The sequence below is a fragment of the Pongo abelii genome, chromosome X (assembly GCF_028885655.2).
Source record: "Pongo abelii isolate AG06213 chromosome X, NHGRI_mPonAbe1-v2.0_pri, whole genome shotgun sequence".
Classification (NCBI taxonomy): domain Eukaryota; kingdom Metazoa; phylum Chordata; class Mammalia; order Primates; family Hominidae; genus Pongo; species Pongo abelii.
This window is the reverse complement of record NC_072008.2, coordinates 82,879,550-82,899,725: the sequence shown is the minus strand read 5'-3', so window position 1 is coordinate 82,899,725 and position 20,176 is coordinate 82,879,550. Positions and strand designations below refer to the sequence as shown.

General features: G+C 38.8%; 1 protein-coding gene across 12 annotated transcripts in view; it reads right to left on the bottom strand.

Annotated features, from left to right (window-relative positions):
• ATP7A (ATPase copper transporting alpha) overlaps positions 1-20,176 on the bottom strand; it is a 140,506-nt gene that overhangs the window by 110,895 nt on the left and 9,435 nt on the right. For 2 of the 12 annotated variants that reach the window (XM_063721062.1, XM_054544756.2), the window contains exon 2: positions 4,085-4,237. The exons of 8 other annotated variants lie outside the window; for them this stretch is intronic. The gene's annotated coding sequence lies outside the window, so the exon portion shown is untranslated. Of the gene's footprint in view, positions 1-4,084; positions 4,238-5,773; positions 5,886-7,445; positions 7,893-20,176 lie in introns of those variants that run through there. 2 more of the 12 variants (XM_063721057.1, XM_063721058.1) reach the window with 2 other exon arrangements.

Sequence of the window (20,176 nt, the reverse complement as noted above, 5' to 3'; positions counted from 1 at the left end):
ACATGAATTTTCTATAGAATGTATAAATTAATGTAAATGTATATCTGTTTATTTTACAGTTCCTCTGAGAGGGGAACTGTTAAGTCAGAGCATTTTCTCTTTACCTTGTACCTTTTTACACCTTGTGTCTTCTCATTACTATGAGCATATGTACTACTTTGATAATAAAAAATAAGTTTTTAAAAAGTGCCACTCTCTGACCCGGCCATACTGCTTTCAGGAATATATCCTAAGGAAATAAATGGAGGGATAATGGAGAGACACTCAAAGATACTAATACAGGAATATTCATCAGAGCAAAAATAAGTGGATATATGTACTTTTTTTTTTTAGACAGTGTCTTGCTCTGTCACCCAGGCTGGAGTGCAGTGGTGCAATCTCAGTTCACTGCAACTTCCGCCTCCCAAGTTCAAGCAATTCTCGTGCCTCAGCCTCCTGAGTAGCTGGGATTACAAGCACACACCACCACACCCAGCTAATTCTTTGTATTTTTAGTAGAGACGGGGTTTCGCCATGTTGGCCAGGCTGATCTCGAACTCCTGGACTCAAGTGGTCCACTTGCCTCGGCCTCCCAAAGTGCTAGGATTACAGGTGTGAGCCACCACGCCCAGCCAAAATAAGTGGATATAAGTTAAAAGACTAATAAAATGGGAATTGGTAAAATAAATAATATTTCATATATTCAGTAGAATACACAACTATTATATTTAAATTTTCTCACATACAAAGACAGTTAATAATGAATACTAAAATGAGTTTTTTTGTTGTTGTTTTTAAAAGGAGACATGGACAGACACACATGTATATACCTACGTAGCAAAGTTTGGAAAACTAAATAAACAGTTATCTTAGGAGTAATAATCCTGGTAGTACTCTTACAATCTGTGCTGTGCATTGTTACGTTTTCTACACTAAACATGCCTTAATTATTTACAGAAATAAACAGGGTGACAACCCTTGTAGTGTTAAACCCATAAATTCTAGGAATTAAAAGGTTCAGCTCACTACCCATGTATATTCCTCAAACAAGTTCAAATCCCACTTTGGTTACCCCAGTCCTCTAAGAATCCTGAGACATGTCTAGTTCTAGCAGGCTGTTTCACAAGGGTGGTATGGCATCTGATGGTTATGAAGAGATTTAAGTTTGTAAAGAAAAAAAAGGAACTAGAACTGAATGAGGCCTTTTGAAAATTTATATTAATATCTTGTTCCCTATTACACTTGAAATTTCAGGATACTTATAAAAAGAAAGCATTTACCTTCCATCCCAGGCTGCCTGAACCGCAAGATAAATGCTTTTCTGTAACAGATTCTGAGAAACTTAAGTAGGTGTTATGCTCACGAAATTTATCATTAACTTGCACAATGGTCTACTGAAAGCTCAAGCAGTGGAAAAAGTTTATCTGGTATAACCAGCAAATTCCAGTAAAGTAAGATGTTTACGATAAATAAATGTGTGTGTGTATATCCATACCCATATTTTTAAACTAAAATACACATTTCTATGACTTTTCATATGACATATTAGTTAATAAATCATCATTTATTTTCTTTAATGAAATTGTACTATATATGCTACCAAGCTGATAATATAGATTTTTTGGGGGGGTGGTAATTAGTACACCAGAACAAATATTAACACTGACAACATGCCCATCAATTTGGTGACAATTGGCGAGAGAGAGAGGGGTAGTGGGGTGTGTGAGACAGAGAGAGAGAGAACCATCCCATCACCTCCAAAATTCCCTCATGCCATGCCTTTACTTTATAACCAATACTTCCCTATACCCCCAAACCCTGGCATCCACTGTTTTCCTCCCTATAGTTTTGCTTTTTCAGATTTTTATATAAATGGAATGATTATTCATATAAGTGGATAAATGAAATGATACATAGCCTTTTGTATTTGGCGTCTTTCACTTAGCAAAATGCATTTTAAGATTAATCTGTTATTGCACGAATCAAGGAGTGTATTCCATGGTATAAAAATACAAAAATCTATTCATCTTTTTCACCAGTTGAAAGAACTGGGTTGTTTCCAATTTTTGCTGACTAATGCTGAACAATGCTACTATAAACATTGATATACAGGTTTTTGTGTAAACACAGGTTTTCATTTCTCTTGGAGAGATATCTAGAAGTAGGATTGCTGAGTCATATTGGAGATACAGGTTTAATTTCATAAGAAACTGCTGGCAAACTGTTTTCCAAAGTGGCAGTATCATTTTGTATTCCCATCAGAAACGTATAAAAGTTCCAGTTGCTCTGCACACTTGCCAACAATTGGTTTTGCTGCTTTAAGTGTACAGTGGTATCTCACTTTAACTTTATTTATGGATAATGTTTAGGATCATAACAAAATTGGGCAGAAAGTACAAAGATTTCACAAATACCTCCTACCACCATATACATACAACCTCCCTCGTTAGCAACATCACATACCAGAGTGGTACATTTGTTATAATTGTCATTTTGGTTTTAATTTTCATCTGCCTAATCTGCATTTCCTTTATTTGCTGTTTTCATATCTTCTAGGTGAAGTGCCTATCCACACCTTTTGCCCATTTTGTTATTTGGTTGTTTCCTCATTGTTAAATTTGGAGGGTTTTAAAAGTTTATTATGGATACAAGTCTTTGTCAAAAATGTGATTTGCAGCTGGGCACAGTGGCACATACTTGTAGTCCCAGCTATTCAGGAGGCTGTGGTAAGAGGATGGCTTGAGGCCAGGAGTTCAAGTCCAGCCTGGAGAACACAGACTGCATCTCTTAAACAAAAATTTGATTTAAAATATCTTCTCCTAGTTTATGGCTTGTCTTTTCACTTTCTTTCACAGAGCAAAAGCTTTCATTTTAATTAAGTCCAGTATATCCATTTTTTCATTTATGGATTATGCTTTTGGGATAATAGAGATTTCTAATCACATTTCTTTTAAAGTCTTTCTTTGTACAAACAGAGTAACATTTCTCCTAACTAGCAGCCTTGGTCACAAAGCTAAGAATAATAAGCAAAACCTGCCACTAGTGTTGTTTAATGGGTATAGAGTTTCAGTTTGGGAAGATGAAGAAAGTTCTGGAGGTGGATGGTAGTGATGGTTGCACGACAATATGGCTATACTTAATGCCATAGAACTGGTATAGTTAAACACGGTTTAAATGGTAAATTTTATGGTATGTGTATTTTACCATAAGTTTTTAAAACTTGAAAGTGAGCAACAAAAATATGTCAGGGAAGTCTATAAGTTCATGCACACTATTTGTCAGAAGAATACTTCAGGCACCGACAAAACCAAGGCAATGGAGCCAAAACTTCACTTTGGATTCATGAATGGTGAATGAGGGGTCCATTTCCAAGATAAGAGATGGCTGGTCAAAAGGCACCATGCCTTGCACTTTGTAGAGAGGTTGTCTCATTTAGTCCTCATACTTATCCTATGAGGAAGATACTATATTAGCTTCTTTCACAATTAAGGGAACTAAGACTTGGAGGGCAAGGTTGCCTGTTCAAAGTTATATTAATACTTGAATCAGTTAAATCAAGAAGTGAAAATTAGCAGAAGCCACCAGACAATCTGACCCAAGAACTCTCACTCTGGGCCACTGCTCTATACTGTCTCCAAGTCTGTAAAATAAAACTGTCTTCACTCAGCTTTTCTTTTGAGAAATTTAGAAGTTTTTAAAAACTAAACATTATTTAACAAACATTCCTTGGGGACTGTTAAAATGCAATTTCACTAGATTGGCTTCCCACAGTACCTTGAACAAAGATAAGCTACATGTTATCATTTACTCTGCAGTGGAGTGGGTAACAGCTCTACATCTTAAGTCAAATGGCCTGGTGTCAAATCCTGGCTCTGGCTTTGTGCTAAAGAATCTTACGCATCTTAGTTCATATGAACAAAATTGCTAATTTGGGGTGATAAAATCAAACAACCCTAGAAGCTTCTTTATTCAAAATGTATTGTTTATGTCCTATCTTGAAGCCTCCAAAATATAGGTAAGCTTCACTGTTACTGTGAAGACCCAGTAATGCTTAGAATATTTTAAATCTCTATAAAAGTCAGCAATTTTTTATAAAAAGAATTACCTTGCACAAATCACTTCATCAATAAAATGGTTAAGTATTTAACAGCAGTGGTTCTGGAATCAGGCTACCTCTGTTCAAATCCTGGCTCTGCCACTTGCTAAATTTAAAGCCTTGGGCCTGTCACTTGTCTCCTTAAGCTTTAGTTTTCCATGACTGAAAAAGAAAAGAATTGTTATAGCATTGCTATGAGCATAAAATGAAACAATCTACATAAATTGCTTAGTATAGTCCCTCATACACAGTAAGACACCAGTGCACATGAACTATTCCTGCTTTTTATTAGTAATATTAAAACATGTGGGAGTAGCATTATAAATCAAATCATAGAAAGGGCATTTTGCAAATCTGCAGAGACAGCAATACTCTAAGTAATTAATTCTTAAAGAACTCAGCCAAGCGTGGTGGCTCACGCCTGTAATCCTGCATTTGGGAGGCCAACGCAGGGGGATTGCTCGAGCCCAGTAGTTCAAGACCAGCCTGGGCAACATGGTAAAATGCCATCTTTACAAAAGACACACACACAAAAAAAAAGCCAGGTGTGATGGTGCACACCTGCAGTCCCAGATACTCTGGGGGCTGATGCTAGATCACACCACTACACTCCAGCCTGTGCGACAGAGTAAGGCTGTTTAAAAAATAATAATAACTATAACTTATCTCACTTGGTGCTCATAAACATTGACCACCCCAACTAATGCTACCCTCTGCCAGTCCCTCTGTATCACAATCCCTTGTTTTATATGTTATCAGACAGGTTGAGCATTCCTAATTTGAAAATCCAAAACCTCAAATGCTCCAAAATCTGAAACTTTTAGAGTGCCAACATGATGCCACGAGTTGAGAAATTCCACCCCGACCTCATGTGATGGGTTGCAATCAAAATGCAGGCACACAACAGTTTATTCAGCATCCCTAAGGGGAAAAAAGGCCCTCCCAGCTCCCTTCAGCTGCAATGTACCTGCGTGCATTCATAACAGAACAAGAAATCATATCTGTCCAAAATATCAAAGAGAGACTTCTAAGAAAAAACCATTGTTAATGAGGCAGAAGACTCTAGAGGAAACTTCAGGGGTTTTTTTGGGTACAGGGTCTTGCTCTATCACCCAGGCTAGAGTACAGTGGTGTTATCATAGCTCACTGCAGCCTCAAATTTCTGGGCTCAATCAATCCTCCCACCTCAGCATCCCAAGTAGCTGGGACTACAGGTGTGTGCCACCACACCCAGCTAATTTTTTTTTAATGTTTAGGAGAGACGAGGTCTTGCTATGTTGCCCAGGCTGGTCTCAACCTCGTGAGCTCAAGCAATCCTCCTGCCTCAGCCTCCCAAAGTGCTGGGACTACAGACATGAGCCATCGCGCCTGGCCTGGAAGAGACATTTTAAAAAGCCATACAGCAGAATGCCTCCTCATCCCTAGAGGACCTACTTCTAATGTTTCTTTTCACCTAAAAACATAAAATATAGTATATAGTGATCTTTTAATCAAAACACAGTATCATAAGTAGAGACTGAAAACTTGCTGCTGTTTGTTGCTGTGGTTTAACAGCTAAAAAAGGAACTCTGGTGATGCTACTGTACTGCTTAGCTACCCTGAACACCTTGTTTTTTCACTGTATTAATGGTATGTCATGTTTTTTAATTGATTAAAATTTACAGTTATATGAATAAGTGCAAGAAAATGATTGCTTACCAGTAGCATATAAATTCAGAGTCAGGAACAATGGTTAGGCCGATCACAGATTGTCCACATGGGTGGCTGAGATAGTGACATCTTTGCTTTCTAATGGTATATTGTACACAAACTTTGTTTCATGCACAAAATTATTTAAAATATTAATAAAATTAACTTCAGGCTATGTGTACAAGTTATAGATGAAACATAAATGAATTTCATGTTTAAACCTGAGTCCCATCCCCAAGATATCTCATTACATATATGCTAATATTCCAAAATCCAAAAATTCCGAAATCCGAAACACCTCTGGTCCTAAGCATTTCTGATAAGAGATACTCAGTTGGTACCGCCTATTGCTACTTGGTCTCTATTTTCTTTGTTTACTTATTTACTGTCAGTCTCCCACTTCCAGAACATAAGCTCCATGAGAACAGGGAGGCATAATGGTTAAAAACATAGACTCAAGTTCCAGTCCAGCCTGGGTAACACAGCGAGACCCCTGTCTCTACAATCTTTTTTTAAACAGACTCAAGAGCAAGACTGTCTGGATTTGATTCCTATCTCTGCTGCTTGCTAGCTGTGTGACCTTGGCAAGTTATTTAATCTCTGTGCCTCAGTTTCCTTATCTGTAAAATAGAGATCATAGCATCTGTTTCAGAGGGTTGTTTCGAGATTTCAACAACTTAACACATGTAAAGCACACAGTAAGCATTCAGTAAATGTTAGCTATTATTACAGACCTGGTTCACTGCTGTCATTCCAGCAGCTTGAGCAGTACTTGCACAGAGTAGGCACCCAATAAACATTTATTGAATAAATGAACAGTAAGAGTTCAATGCTGCAGTTGGAGAGTCTTAAGAATGTTCCTAAAAGACAGAGTTAATAATGAGAGAGAGGAACTGGGGAAAGGTGTCTTCTGTGGGGTCAAAGCCCCTGTTCAGACCCCATGTACCACCTATGTAGAAAAGGCTGCTGGTCACCATTGGGGCATGATCTAAAGTCCAGAGCTGCCTTTGACAGCTAAGGAAGTCCCTGGGTACTTCCTCCTTCCTCAGCTAGTATTTACCAGAGCTTACTATCAGCAGTGCTTTGTTAACTCATTTAACCTTTACAACAATTTTGAGGTAAACATAATTTTCCCCATCCTAAAGATGGGAACACTGAGGAACAAATAGGTTAAGTAACTTGCCCAAGGCCATATAGCTGGTAAGTAGTTAAGTCTGAGTTCAAACTCAGGAAGCCTAACTCTAGAGCCCATGCCTTTAACCACTATGCATTTCAGTATTGAGTGAATGGCAGCTAGCTAGCTTTTTCATTGTGGAACCCTATCATGTTACCATCTGGAATTCTTTTCTCTGGGATCATTCATTTTCCAAGAAAAGAATTCTCCAATCTCCTGTCTGCAAAGCAAGGTATATTTGCTGCTATATTTGTGGGGAAGGGGCTGACCACAGAGTATGCAGACTTCCACTGAATTTCCCTGTTCTCAACCCAATGCTTTAATATCCTCCACTCTACCCCACTGTCCAGGAGCTCAGAGCCTTTCAGATTCACTTAGTACTGAGACTTTACTCCTGGTCTCCTGAGAAAAACTAAGAGGTCCAATCCCTTCCTGTTCAGTTTTTAAAACATTTCCCTTATTTTCAGCCCTGGGTCTCTTCTTCACCTTTCAGGATAAGCAACTTACCTTCAAATTCTGAGCCTATCATGGTTAATGTGAGATTAAAGAGCTCACTTCTCATTAATATCCTCCTCTGCTGGAAGGTTCTCCCTCTTCATATGCTTCTTATCTTCCAAAAATATATTAAATTCATCCCTCTGCTGATTTAGCTCTCCTGTTTTCTTTTCCTTGCAGGTGTAACCTTTTTAAAATATTTTCATTGTCACATTAATGGAGTTTTGTGAAGGACGAGAGCTAAACATATGGCCAGGTGGCCATGTTTAACCTTAATATACTACTTTTATAATGGTATTCTTTCAGACGCAGATTTTTAAAATAGAAGATGATTCTGGTAGTGGGTGGAAAATGAGGTGGAGGAGAGGAGAATAAAAGAAATTAAGATTTAGCTGAGCGCAGTGGCTCATGCCTGTAATCACAGAAATTTGGGAGGCCAAGGGGGGAGGATTGCTTGAGCCCAGGAGTTCAAGACCAGCCTGGGCAACATAATGAGACCCTGTCTCAAAAAAAAAAGAAACAAATTAAAATTTATTTAGTTCCTATCATACTCCAGCCATTTTAAACACTTTAATCCTAATAATCACATAAAACTTTTCTCCTTCTAGAGAAGATTCAAGTTCGAAGACATAATGAGAACTCCTTTGCCTAATACAAATAAGTTAATGAATGATAGAATCTAACTCTAACTCAGGCCTCTGAGATTCCAAGAAGTAGGCTCTTTTCCCCTACCTTATGTTGTCTGAAAAGAATACAGCCTAAATTCATGAAAAGTAATAGTCATTAGAGTTGAAGTAATGAAGGGGATGGGTTCAAGCAACTCTTTGGGTATATGGCAGCAGCAGCATGGCACTGTCCTCAAGCAAAAACAGAACAATGGCAGGTTAGCTTTGTCAAGTTATATGCAAAGACATATTCCTATACAAGGTATTTTGATGGCAGAATGTCAGCCTGAATGTCCATCCTCACTCATCTCGAGAAGACAAACAGTACCCTCTTCTCCCCTTAATCTAAAAGAAACACATTAATCTTTCCAACTTTCCCACTTCCTTACCATTTCCTATATGTTTTTCTCTTCTACCTCTTCTGAGCAGCTATTCCTTCAATCCTGGCCTCCAAAGTTCTGCAGAAACCCTTGTACGTGGTCCCCTGCCCAGCAAACACACTCCAGTAATATTTTCTCCCTGGGTTACAATTGCAACTGGTTGTCCTGACCTGACCAAAATGATGACTAGGGGGTAGGGGTACCTTAACACTGTATCATCAAGAAAAGAATTACCCATTGAGGGCCTAGCACATTTATCTTCACACATACAATAAGCCCTCAATATATACTTATTGAATGAGTACCTTCAATTTAAAAATGGGTTTCTTGAACAGTTGTTTCTCAATTTTGAAGATGAAACATGTTTTCTCATAGGAAGAACTTTATAAATGATGGGTAGGTTCAAAGGCCCATTTTTTAGGAGTTTAGACAATAGTGCAGCTGGACTATATATTAATAGTGCTATAACACTGTTTCGTGTGGCAAAACATATAGTAAATTCCAATTAGGAAGTCAAGATGCCAAGGAACATATATCTCTTACTGACATTCTCAGCTCTGGAAAGGACCTCTCTGCCCCATGGAGGCAGTGGTAGAAGGAAGAACACTACTCTCAACTCAAGGACAGTGAGCAATAACAGGTCGAGCACATGTCATGTCATATATATATATGAGTGTGTGTGTGTGTGTGTGTGTGTGTTATAATTAAATCAGGTACAGGTATTCTGCTTAGAAAAGCAATAAAGCACTAAAAATACTTAATGTGTTTTAGAAAGTCTTTTTTTCAAAATCATTAATATCAAAATAGTTTTGAGTTAACGAACTATGATATACTGCTGATGGTAGTATAAAGTAACACCAATCCCTACAGAGTTTCCAAAGGACAAGTTGGCAATATTTATCAAAAGCCTTAAAATAGGCAGCCTGGGCGATATAATAAGACCCTGTCCCTACAAAGAAATTTTTAAATTAGCCAGGTGTGGTGGTGCACAACTGTAGTCCCAGCTACTCGTGAGGCTGAGGTGGGAGGATCACTTGAGGCTACAGTGAGCCGTAATTGCAGCTCTGCACTCCAGTCTGGGTGACAGAGTGAGACCCTGTCTCAAAAAAAGCCTTAAAATATACATACCTTTTGATGAGTTCATGTCCTTTGTAGGGACATGGATGAAGCTGGAAACCATCATTCTCAGCAAACTATCGCAAGGACAAAAAAACCAAACACTGCATGTTCTCACTCATAGGTGGGAAATGAACAATAAGAACACTTGGACACAGGAAGGAGAACATCACACACCGGGGCTTGTTGTGGGGTTGGGGGAGGGGGGAGGGATAGAATTAGGAGATATACCTAATGTAAATGACGAGTTAATGGGTGCAGCACACCAACATGGCGCATGTATACATATGTAACAAACCTGCACATTGTGCACATGTACCCTAGAACTTAAAGTATAATTTTAAAAAATGCATACCTTTTAACCCAGAAATTCCAGTTCTAAGAATATATTCAAAGGGGAGGAAAGGTACAGACAACTGTACTAAGATGTATGGCTAAGGATGCTTATCACAAGGTTGTTTATGTGATTGAAAAACTGGAACCAACCTAAATATCAATACAGAATTGGTCAAATATATTATGATATCTCCATTAAAAACACGTAATTGTTTGCTTAATGACATCATGTCTGTGATGAGTTAAGTGAAAAAAGAGGCTACAAACAATTGACAATAGTCCTATTTATATTAAAATGTTGTATAAGTTTATATATACACATGAGAATGTGTATGTAAGAGAAAAATACTTTTGTTAGAAATCATACCAGATCAGTTAATAGGGTTGCTCTTTAAAAAAGAAAAAAAAAGAAAGAAATGATACCAGAATCTTAACAGTGGCTAATCCCTGGATGGTGGAATTAAGAGTGAGTTCTACTTTCTTCATTTAGTCAGCACATATTTATTGAAGTCCCATTATGTTTCAGGTACTAATCTATGTGCTGGTGATACAGCAGTGAAGAGGGGCACTGTCTCTTCTTTCATGGGACTCACATTCTCGTGAGGGAGATGGACAATAAGCAAACAAAGGAATGTATAAAATCAAGTAGTGAGCCAGGCGCAGTGGCTCATGCCTGTAATCCCGCAACTTTGGGAGGCTGAGGCAGGAGGATCACTTGAGGTCAGGAGTTCAAGATCAGCCTGGCCAACATGGTGACACCCCATCTCTACTGAAAACACAAAAACTAGCTGGGTATGGTGGTGTGCACCTGTAATCCCAGCTACTTGGGGGGCTGAGGCAGGAGAATCACTTGAACCGGGGAGGTGGAGGTTGCAGTGAGCAGAGATTGTGCCACTGCATTCTAGCCTGGGTGACAGAGCAAGACTCCGTCTCAAAAAAAAAAAAAAAAAAAAAAAATTTGCAAAAGTCAAGTAGTGATAAATGCTGTAAGAAAAAATAAATCTCAGAAAGGAGAGATATCTAAATATTGACTGGGGCTGGGTGTGGTGGCTCATGCCTATAATCCCAGCACTTTGGGAGGCCAAAGTGGGTGGATGACTTGAGGTCAGGAGATTGAGACCAGCCTGGCCAACGTGGCGAAACCCTGTCTCTACTAAAAATACAAAAATTAGCCAGGTGTGGGGGTGGACGCCTGTTGCCCCAGCTACTCAGGAGGCTGAGGCAGGAGAATCATTTGAACCTGGGAGGCAGAGGTTGCAGTGGGCTGAGATTGTCCCCACTGCCTGGGCGACAGAACGAGACTCTGTCTCAAATAAATAAATAAATAAATAAATATTGACTGGATTTTGTTTTTACATTGACCATTTATCAATGTTCTAATCAGAAATAAAAGTATTTTTATTTTGGAAAAGTAAATGTATTTCAAGGATGCCTTTGTAGGATGCATGCATCAGAGCCCCTTTAAGATCTCTGAATGACAAAAATGTAAAGGGTATACTTCAGTTATTTGGAAATTCACTTCTGCAAAATACCTCATTCTTTAATGATACTCAATGAAAGATACTATAGATTTGTATAGATTACAAAAGAGTATGAGCCACACTGGAAGCTCAGTTTCATGAGATTCCCAGAGGCTCACCTAAAACTGCTCTACTTAATATAGAAGGGTCTAATAAACCCCAAAAGAGTTGTTTCGTTTCAATTCTGAAACTGTAGATTTGTCACTTTGTTGAGATCACTTTATGGCGATAAAAAAAAAAGCCTTATTACTTTCTGCAAATGCATATAGTGAGCCAAGTCTTTCCTTAGTTCTCTGAGACCGTAAAGTTTTGAGACAAAAGAGTCTGGAGATAAAGGCAAAAAGGGATCTACAGTTGAAACCACAGAAACACTTTATAAGCAGAATATTGCAGAAGTCCAAAGAAATAAATTTCTAAGTACAGCCTCCAATGATTAATAATAAAAATGTATATGTGAGTTGGAAAGCCTGGACATTACAGACCCTCCTCCCCGCATCAGGAGGCTAAGGGCATGGGTACTGATGATGGCTTTTTGCTGAGCTATTTTTACTCTGTACTAGCCTCCCTTTCTTAATGAACAAACTGCATTCGGAAAACTGTGGAGCAGAGTTAGTGGCATACCTAATGACTCCAAAGAACAAGTGACTCCCACAGAGATGAAGTCTATAACCCTGGCTTCATTAGCACCATCTAATCAGCAAAACCAAAAAGGCACCAGGTAGGTTTATACTACCAACCCTATACACGCTAGCATTTGACTCATGTTGGTGAAGACTGTAATACTCAGTATACGTGGCGTATGTTGGTAAACCATCTTGGTGATTATGCAAAGTTATCTTTCCTCTTAGGAAAGAGTATAATCAATCTTGCCAATACTTTTTTTTAAAGCAGTTAACATATTGGGAGAAAATTTATTTTGCATTAATTTTTATAGCTGAAATATTTATATGGTATGATTACAAAGTAGTATACCAATGTATTTTTCAGAATACTTAAGACTTTCCATAACATTCTTACATTTCACATATTTTCTCTTTTCATCCCAAGGTCCAAAGAACAATTTTCAGCATAAAGGAAGCAAATATTCCATAAATATAGTCTAGATCTACATCCCCACCCATACTCAACCCTTCAATTCCTTTCATGTCCTGTTTTAAAGACTTAGGCTGGCTGGGCATGGTGGCTCATGCCTGTAATTCCAGCACTTTGGGAGGCCGAGGCGGGTGGATCACCTGAGGTCAGGAGTTCGAGACCAGCCTGGCCAACATGGCGAAACCCCATCTCCACCCAAAATACAAAAATTAGCTGGGCATGGTGGTGCATGCCTGCAGTCCCAGCTACTCGGGAGGCTGAGGGAGGAGAATCACTTGAACCCGGGAGGCGGAAGTTGCAGTGAGCCAAGATCATGCCACTGCACTCCAGCCTAGGCGACAGACCAAGACTGTCTCAAAAAATAAACAAAGACTTAGGCCAATAAAGGTGAAACTCTGGTAACATTCTCTCTTATTCAAAGCTGAATCACTGTCAGGACAGATAAGGATGAAAAATTATGTACTGGAAATGTATGGGAGATCAGCTTCTGGAAAGGAGTTTTTAAGAAAGGAAACAGTAAAAGTCCAGGACCAGATGGGTTCACAGCCGAATTCTACCAGAGGTACAAGGAGGAACTGGTACCATTCCTTCTGAAACTATTCCAATCAATAGAAAAAGAGGGAATCCTCCCTAACTCATTTTATGAGGCCAGCACTATCCTGATACCAAAGCCGGGCAGAGACACAACCAAAAAAGAGAATTTTAGACCAATAACCTTGATGAACATTGATGCAAAAATCCTCAATAAAATACTGGCAAAGAGAATCCAGCAGCACATCAAAAAGCTTATCCACCATGATCAAGTGGGCTTCATCCCTGGGATGCAAGGCTGGTTCAATATACGCAAATCAATAAATGTAATCCAGTATATAAACAGAACCAAAGACAAAAACCACATGATTATCTCAATAGATGCAGAAAAGGCCTTTGACAAAATTCAACAACACTTCATGCTAAAAACTCTCAATAAATTAGGTATTGATGGGATGTATCTCAAAATAATAAGAGCTATCTATGACAAACCCACAGCCAATATCATACTGAATGGGCAAAAACTGGAAGCATTCCCTTTGAAAACTTGCACAAGACAGGGATGCCCTCTCTCACCACTTCTATTCAACATAGTGTTGGAAGTTCTGGCCAGGGAAATTAGGCAGGAGAAGGAAATAAGGGGTATTCAATTAGGAAAAGAGGAAGTCAAATTGTCCCTGTTTGCAGATGACATGATTGTATATCTAGAAAACCCCATTGTCTCAGCCCAAAATCTCCTTAAGCTGATAAGCAACTTCAGCAAAGTCTCAGGATACAAAATCCATGTACAAAAATCACAAGCATTCTTATACACCAATAACAGACAAACAGAGAGCCAAATCATGAGTGAACTCTCATTCACAATTGCTTCAAAGAGAATAAAATACCTAGGAATCCAACTTACAAGGGATGTGAAGGACCTCTTCAAGGAGAACTACAAACCACTGCTCAAGGAAATAAAAGAGGATACAAACAAATGGAAGAACATTCTATGCTCATGGATAGGAAGAATCAATATCGTGAAAATGGCCATACTGCCCAAGGTAATTTATAGATTCAATGCCATCCCCATCAAGCTACCAATGACTTTCTTCACAGAATTGGAAAAAACTACTTTAAAGTTCATATGGAACCAAAAAAGAGCCCGCATCGCCAAGTCAATCCTAAGCCAAAAGAACAAAGCTGGAGGCATCACACTACCTGACTTCAAACTATACTACAAGGCTACAGTAACCAAAACAGCATGGTACTGGTACCAAAACAGAGATATAGATCAATGGAACAGAACAGAGCCCTCAGAAATAACGCCACATATCTACAACTATCTGATCTTTGACAAACCTGAGAAAAACAAGCAATGGGGAAAGGATTCCCTATTTAATAAATGGTGCTAGGAAAACTGGCTAGCCATATGTAGAAAGCTGAAACTGGATCCCTTCCTTACACCTTATACAAAAATCAATTCAAGATGGATTAAAGACTTAAACGTTAGACCTAAAACCATAAAAACCCTAGAAGAAAACCTAGGCATTACCATCCAGGACATAGGCATGGACAAGGACTTCATGTCTAAAACACCAAAAGTAATGGCAACAAAAGCCAAAATTGACAAATGGGATCTAATTAAACTAAAGAGCTTCTGCACAGCAAAAGAAACTACCATCAGAGTGAACAGGCAACCTACAAAATGGGAGAAAATTTTCGCAACCTACTCATCTGACAAAGGGCTAATATCCAGAATCTACAATGAACTCCAACAAATTTACAAGAAAAAAACAAACAACCCCATCAAAAAGCGGGCGAAGGACATGAACAGACACTTCTCAAAAGAAGACATTTATGCAGCCAAAAAACACATGAAAAAATGCTCACCATCACTGGCCATCAGAGAAATGCAAATCAAAACCACAATGAGATACCATCTCACACCAGTTAGAATGGCAATCATTAAAAAGTCAGGAAACAACAGGTGCTGGAGAGGATGTGGAGAAATAGGAACACTTTTACACTGTTGGTGGGACTGTAAACTAGTTCAACCCTTGTGGAAGTCAGTGTGGCGATTCCTCAGGGATCTAGAACTAGAAATTCCATTTGACCCAGCCATCCCATTACTGGGTATATACCCAAAGGACTATAAATCATGCTGCTATAAAGACACATGCACACGTATGTTTATTGCGGCATTATTCACAATAGCAAAGACTTGAAACCAACCCAAATGTCCAACAATGATAGACTGGATTAAGAAAATGTGGCACATATACACCATGGAATACTATGCAGCCATAAAATATGATGAGTTCATGTCCTTTTTAGGGACATGGATGAAATTGGAAATCATCATTCTCAGTAAACTATCGCAAGAACAAAAAACCAAACACCGCATATTCTCGCTCATAGGTGGGAATTAAACAATGAGAACACATGGACACAGGAAGGGGAACATCACACTTCGGGGACCGTTGTGGGGTGGGGGGAGGGGGGAGGGATGGCATTGGGAGATATACCTAATGCTAGTTAGTGGGTGCAGCGCACCAGCATGGCACATGTATACATATGTAACTAACCTGTACATTGCACACATGTACCATAAAACCTAAAGTATAATAATAATTAAAAAAAAAACAAGAAACCCACAACACAGAAGCTCTTTGACTTCAAAAGAAAAAAAAGAAAGGAAACAGTAATTTAAAATTGTCAAAGACAACTGTTTAGCCAGGTATTTTATACAGATAAAGGGGAATGAATTCACAGAAGGCCCATATTATTTCACACCCTTGAGAATTTTCAACTGGCAGGTTTCAAGTGATTTGTAATCATAAGCAAGCAGAATCCAAAATATTGATGGCTATGAAAAATATACTAAATTGCTGGGAATAAAATAAATTGTGTGCTAATTCAAATGTATACTTCTTGAACAGAAATCAAGACAAATAACTATCAACAACAACATTAACTATTTATGGAATTTAAATATTTACTATTTCTGTAAATTCATCATAATTTGCAGGAAGTTTCCCTTTCCAGAATCCATTCCTCAGTTCTGTGGTTGTGCTTTCTTAGTTAGAAATCACTAAGATGAACTTTGTCATCTCACAAAACTGAGACTATAAAAATAGGCTGAAATCTTTAGAAACCAGGTTCTGGTAGAATAAAAAATTGCAGTACTTAAAAGGGAGTTATTTCCCCCCCTATTTTAGACTGGCAATTTTCACAAAGTAGATGCTTCCCTTCAGTTAGTTTGCTTTAAAGGGAATTCATCTTTTTAATTCTGAAAAAATTGTAGGGAGTCAAGCTATAATCAAATTCTAAATTTTGGTTTAGTATATTCTGTTGTAGCTGTGATATAAATTATTAAAACATCTCTTGACTATCTGCCTTTTTTCTTTTGATGAAGGCTGCATACACATACATACAAAACATAAACTTAAATGATGAAGGCTGTGCACACATATACACAAAAACATAAACCTAAATAAGACATAGGCTGAACTTATTAACATCCTCTGTCTAAAAACTATTTCTGTCTAATGTTTTATCATTGACAACACCTTCTTTTGATAGCGGTATGAATATGAACGTAGGAAATTAAATGTGGACATATCAGCACACAAAATAAGGTAAACAGGCTCTGTCTCAAAAAAAAAAAGAAAAAGGTAAACACATTAAACTAGGAATTACCATACTTTGGCATCACTGAAACAAATTGTATCTGGCCAGATACTTTCTAATTAGTTTCCTCAACATGTACACACAACAGTAAATCTGATGGACATGGCTAGATTAATCTGAAAAGCTTAATATCATAATTATGAGTCAGGTTCCTAAAGAGTGGAAAGAGCATGGGCAGTATAAAAAGACAAATGGAGAGTGAAAATTGCCAATTTATACTAATAGAGGGAAAAAATTGTGCATGGGGAGAAGGAAAGCTCGTTTGCCTAGTCAGAATCTAGGGTGCAGATGAAAATATAGCAGAAAATAACAACAACATATCTTTACATTCATATAGCATATTTGTTTACCAATAAGTCTTTCATAAATTATGTCATCTGAGATAGCAGATACATTCATTAGATCATTCAGTCATTCAACATACATTGAAAAGACCACCTTTGGCATTAGACAGACTTGGATTTGAATCCAAATTCTGTTGCTTACTGTTGTATACCTTCAGCAAATTGTTTGGTCTCTTCTGATGCTGTTTCCTCTTCTGAAAAATACAGATAACTCTTTCAGGACTGCTGAGTGGTATATATGAGATAACATGTGTAAAGTGCTTGCACATAATTCCATTTTCACCTTACTAATATGGCTAAGTGCATGTATCTTTTAGGCTCTGCACTAGTCCCAGTTGGGGATTAAAAGGTAAATGAATATAACACAGGCTTTAAGGAGTTCAGGGATGCAAGGTATTCTGGTGCCCTAAAGGACGAAGGAAGGGAAATCAGGGAAGGCTTCACAGAAGAGATGCTTTAACTGTGTCTTTTTTCACGCTCCCCAAATGTAAGAAATAAATGTCAAATGGAGAAAAAGAGAAAATATAGATAAGCAAATTTAAAAAAATAAACAACCAATTGGTCTATCACTAAGAAATAACGAAGGCTAACATGTCGAGGGTTGTGTATGTGGGGGGGTGGGTTGTGTGTGTGGGGGGGGTGGGGTGTGTGTATGTAAGTCTAGGAGGGTATTATATGTGTGTATACATATAAACACACATTTTTTTGAGACAGGATCTCACTCTGTTGCCCAGGCTGGAGTGCAATGGCACAGTAATAGCTCACTGCAGCCTCGACTTCCTAGGCTCAAGCAATCCTCTCACCTCAGCCTCCTGAGTAGCTGGGACTCAAGGCATGCACCACATGCCCAGCTAATTTTTTATTTTTTGTAGAGATGAGGTCTCCCTATATTGCCCAGGCTGGTCTCAAACTCCCAGCCTCAAGCAACCCTACTGCCTGGTCCTCCCAAAGTGTTGGGATTACAGGCGTGAGCCACCACACCCAAGAACACACACATTTTTAACAAAAATGATACACTATTCTATTTTACAGCATGTTTCTTTTCATTTAACACTATATAATAAACATTTTTCTATGACAGTAAATATTAATATATAACAATAGCTAATACTTTTGGCCGGGCACAGTGACTCACGCCTGTAATCCCAGCACTTTGAGAGGCCAAAGCAGGAGGACTCCTTGAGGCCAGGAGTTCAAGATCAGCCTGAGCAACATAGCGAGACCCCATCTCTACAAAAAATTTAAAAACTAACAAATAAATAAAACATAATAGCTAATATTTTTATTTTTATTTTTTTGAGGCAGAATCTAGCTCTGTTGCCCAGACTAGAGTGCAGTAGCGTGATCTCAGCTCACCACACCCTCCGCCTCCTGGGTTCAAGTGATTCTCCTGTCTCAGTCTCCCAAGTAGCTAGGATTACAGGTGCCCACCACCAAGCCTGGCTAATTTTTATATATTTTTTAGTAGAGACAGGGTTTCACCACGTTGGTTAGGCTGGTGTCGAACTTCTGACTTCAAGTGATCCATCCGCCTCGGGCTCCCAAAGTGCTGGGATTACAGGCGTGAGGCACTGCGCCTGGCCTAGCTAATACTTCTAAGTAATTAAAGTTCACAGCAACCTGATGGGATAGATACAATTACTATCCCTGTTTCATAGATGAAAAAATTGAGATACAGAGAGGGTAAGGAACTTTCCCAAGGTCACATAGTTAGTAAGTGACAGATTTGAAATTTGATCCCAGTAAGCCTGGTCCAGAGTCTGTGCTTTTAACCACTAATATATATGCCATAATTTTAAAAGGCTGACTAGAAGTCCACTATATGAACGTATCATAATTTCACCCATCCACTATTGTTAGGTAAACTGGGTCTTGAAGATTGAGTAGGAGTTCTCCAGAAGAATGGAAATAAATTTCAGACAAAAGAGCCATGAATAAAGTTACAGAGTTGTCAAACAGCATGCCATATTTAAGGACTACCTCTGGTATGGCTGAGGCATATGGCATGAATGGTAACCACAAGGAGATTGTAAAGGTAAGTAAGGTCAGATCATGAAGGACAAATTTGATAGGGCAAAGCCTGGAGTTAGGAGGACCAGTTAAAATGTTATTACCCAACAGTGGAATATTATTCAGCCATAAAAAGGAATGAAATTCTTACATATACTACAACATGGATGAAACTTTGAGACATTATGCTAGGTAAAATAAGCCAGACACAAAAGGGCAAATATTGCATCATTCCATTTATTAAAAGTACCTAGAAATGCTTATATACTGTTGGTGGGAATGTAAATTAGTTCAGCCATGGTGGAAAGCAGTATGGCAATTTCTCAAAGAACTTAGAACTCAATTCGACCCAGTAATCCCATTACTGAGTATATATCCAAAAGAAAACAAATTGTCCTACCAAAAAGAGACATGCACTTGTATGTTTAGTGCAGCACTATTCACAATAATAAAGACATAGAAGCAACCTACGTGCCCATCAATGGTGGATTGGATGAAGAAAATGTGGTACATACACACCATGGAATACTATGCAGCCATTAAAAAGACCAAAATCATGTCCTTTGCAGCAACATGGAATCAGCTGGAGGCCATTATCCTAAGCAAACTAACGCAGACCAGAAAACCAAATACCACATGTTCTCACTTATAAGTGGTAGCTAAACAATGGGTACTCGGCCGGGCGTGGTGGCTCACGCCTGTAATCCCGCACTTTGGGAAGCCGAGGTGGGTGGATCATGAGGTCAGGGGATCGAGACCATCCTGGCTAACATGTTGAAACCCCGTCTCTACTAAAAATACAAAAAAAATTAGCCAGGCGGGGTGGCGGGCACCTGTAGTCCCAGCTACTTGGGAGGCTGAGACAGGAGAATGGCGTGAACCCGGGAGGCAGAGCTTGCAGTGAGCCGAGATCGCACCACTGCACTCCAGCCTGGGCGACAGAGCGAGATTCCGTCTCAAAAAAAAAACAATGGGTACTCATAGACATAAAGATGGCAACAATAGATACTGGGGACTACTGGGTAGGGAGGGAGTGGGGCAAGGGTTGAAAAACTATTGTGCACTCTGCTCAGTACC